Source organism: Ochotona princeps, chromosome 16 (assembly GCF_030435755.1).
Source record: "Ochotona princeps isolate mOchPri1 chromosome 16, mOchPri1.hap1, whole genome shotgun sequence".
Taxonomy (NCBI): domain Eukaryota; kingdom Metazoa; phylum Chordata; class Mammalia; order Lagomorpha; family Ochotonidae; genus Ochotona; species Ochotona princeps.
In genome coordinates, this window is record NC_080847.1 from 3,666,865 (window position 1) to 3,670,334 (window position 3,470).

Genomic DNA, 3,470 nt, shown 5'->3' on the forward strand with positions numbered 1-3,470 from the left:
TATACTTTCCCTTCCTCATTATCTTCTCTGTAAAGTCAGTCAGTAATTTTCTTGAAAGTATAAGACAGAGCCTATCAGAGTTCTTCTCAAAACCCTCTAGAAGCAACAGAAACTGATTGTTTTAATAAACTGTAAGATGGAAGTTGGATGTGGAATTTCCAGGCTAGTATCAGAAAGTCAGCATGGCTGCTTTCTGAAGGCCCAAGGAAGAGGCGGGATGGGGGGAGTATCTCTTTATTTTACCAATTTCTAGATGCCACTTAAATTCCTTGGTTTGTGCCAATCGTGACTGTGAACTCTGCTTCTGTGATAACAGCTCTGCTTTGACCCTAACCCTCCCAGTTCTCCCTCACAAGGATCGTTGGATTATGCAGGGCCCACCTGGATATCCCAGAATAATCTCTGCTCGAGACCCTGAGTGCATTCCCATCTTCAGAGTCCTTTTTGTCAAGTTAGGCAATAAAGTCACAGGCGCTGAGGGTTAGGACATGGTCATGTTAGGGGAGATTATTTTGTCTGTCACAATTCCTATGTCACTTAGAATAAAAGTTTTCCCCTTGATCTGCAAGGCCTAATACAGCCAGAGAAGCTGTATCAGAGATGCCATTTTCTGAGGGAGGAATAGACACTGAGTTCTGAGGACAAAGCACTTGGCAATTCCTCCCGTATCTTCATGACTGGTCATCAGAATTGTTCAGTTGCCAGCTACTGATAAAATAGTAGCTGTTCAAGCCACTAAAATTTGGGATGGTTTTTCACACAGTGGTAGCTAACTGATATGGGGTAAAGACAGATGGATTATATGAAAAGGGATGACACAGAACGGTGGGGTCAGGGGATCCACAGCAATGTTGGTCATTGTCTGACTCTCTGGAGAGAGTTCATAGGGCACAGATTTATGTCTAAGCTCTTTAAAAGCCAGGATGCAGTCCCTGTTGGAATATGACTGACTTATTAGGTAGTTCTGATCCTGAAGTTTAGGTTCATTAGTTATTTCACTGTAGAGATCCAGTAAAATAAGTCTGGGCTTGTTTTACTGATGGCTTGTGAGAAGTTCAGAAAAGAGAAGAAAAGAACCCCTCACTACTCAGTAGGAAGTATGCCCCTTGGTAATCAAGAGCAGGGCACAAGGTGCAAAATTCCACCTCCCTCTGCATTCTTAGCAGCCACCCAGAAAGGCCTTTGAAGAAGCAATGTTGCCAGTGAAACAAGCACAATTTCAGTTGTTCCCATCACCCCCCAAAAGTCATAGCCGTGCTGGATGGATACGGATAGATATTCCTCAGACAGCAGAGATTTCTCTCTGAGATTCCCCTTTCCTCAAAATAAAATCAGCTGGACAGAATTTTTCTTTCCAAATATAAAGCATTGTTTCCAAACAAAGGCAGTGAGATGTTTTCTGCAGCTGCTTCACATCCATTATGCCTTTACAGGAGCATTGTTCATGAGGTTTTTATGATGCAAAAAAAGAAAAAAAACAATTAAGATTAGAAGCACTTCTTGTCTCTAAATCCTTTTTGTTTAAAAATGTATTGCAAATGGCCAATATCTCCTGTTACTTAGGTTGGCATGCAGAAATGTTAACACTTGATTATAAAATCGGCAGCTAATGTGCTTAATGACTTTCTATTATATCCAACAATAGCTGCACTGTGCTGTACAAATATATTTGCATCCATACTCCCTTGACCTATCCATCAGAACCTTGACGCAATCATGCTCTAACTGTTTACTAATAATTGCCCTGGTTAACCTGGAGGCTTTTGCTGTAATGTATCCACAGAGGAAAGGAAAAACTTTTTGGAAGAAAGAGCAGAGACCTGGCCCACAGCCCACCTTTGTCTTTCAAGACCTCAAAGTCCACCTGTTTAATATTCAAAGGATGCTGTAATCACCAGCAGTTAGTTGATGTCAACCTGAATAGCAAGATCATGGAGAAAGGGCCAGGTCTGGTACTTGAGAGAAGCCCCACAGCCAGGAATGGGAGACCTGAATGTTGAGGAATAGCCAGAGGCAGAGGACCAGTGTGCTGAATTGTGTCCCCTTAATTTTCACATCTTGAAGTCCTAACCTCCAGCAGTTCTCAGAACGGGACTACATTTGGAGATTGGGTCTAGGCAGAGGCAATTAAGTTAAAATGAGATACTCAGGGTAAGCCCAAACCATGACTGGTGTCCTTATGAGAAGAGGAAATTCAGAAGTAGACATGAAGAGAGGAAAGAGCATGTGAGAACGCAGGGAGAAGATGCGTTTGTACCTGGATCTTGGACGGATAACCTCCAGAATTGTGAGAAAACTTACTTTCTGCTGTTTAAAGCCCAGTAGTCTTGTGGCAGCTCTTGTAAACAGGCAAATCCCAGCAATGTGTACATCCTCAGGCCAGTGAAACTGACAGAGTGCTTTCTGACAGGCCCCAACTCAAGTGTTCCCAGGTGTACTTTACCTGCTTTGCCACCACCTCCACGGAGCAAGCTTTCCTCTTAGCACTTACTGATTTGATGAACCACTAGTCTGCTTCCGTCCTGTGGGTGAGCTGGTGCTCAGATGGGTTTCAGCCTACTTAGCCTACAGTAAGGGCCAGAGGTCCTGGGTCAGGCCCCAGCAGATACCTAGAGATCCCATGGCTTTGGAGTATGCCTAGAAACACCACATCTTCGGCATGTGCCTAGAGACCCTATGAAAGACCCCATAAACTTGGTGTACACCCAGAGGGCCCCCTGGACTCAGCAAGCTCCCAGAGGCTCCCTGGACTTGTCAGATGCCTAGAGACCCCCGTACTTGACCTAACGTGATTAACAGGAGGCCAGAGCCCCTGGTACACCTCCCTTATCCATTTACCTTTTCTGGTAATTGGATATTTTTTAGTAACTGGGTCACCTCCTCCCCCCAGCTACCCTTACCAAAAACTTATCTCATTATAAACAACTTCAGAATGTGGGTGGGCTACAAGTGCCACCAGTGACATACATGACCTTTAGACTGACAGGCTAGGCTTGTGATATGTAATAGGTATGTATCTACACCCTAAAAACAGTGTTATTACCCTAAAGCTTGTTTCCCTTGCCATTACCCTATATAAGCTTATACTTGATTGCCAATAAACGGACACATCCATCTGACCTGTTTTCAGTGATTCAGTGTTCAGTGCATTGTGCCACATCCCTCCCTGATTGCTCATGCAGTCTAATGTCCAAAACCCCCAAGACTCCTACACCATGCCTCATATCACAGCTTCCCCCATCCTCCACCTTCCCCTCCTGCCAGTTGTCCTGTGCATGGGTAGTTTCCAGCTCTACTCTTCTAGTCTCCTGCTATAACTCCCATGATCATGTTTCAGATTTTCTTTTCTTAGGTAACACTTTCTGTTCCATTCAAACTTAGCCTCTCTGACTCCAAAGGACAGAACCTGCAATCATGAAACTCATAGAAACTTAAGCAAACATCAGGTGGGCTTTGTTCTAGTCCAGCAC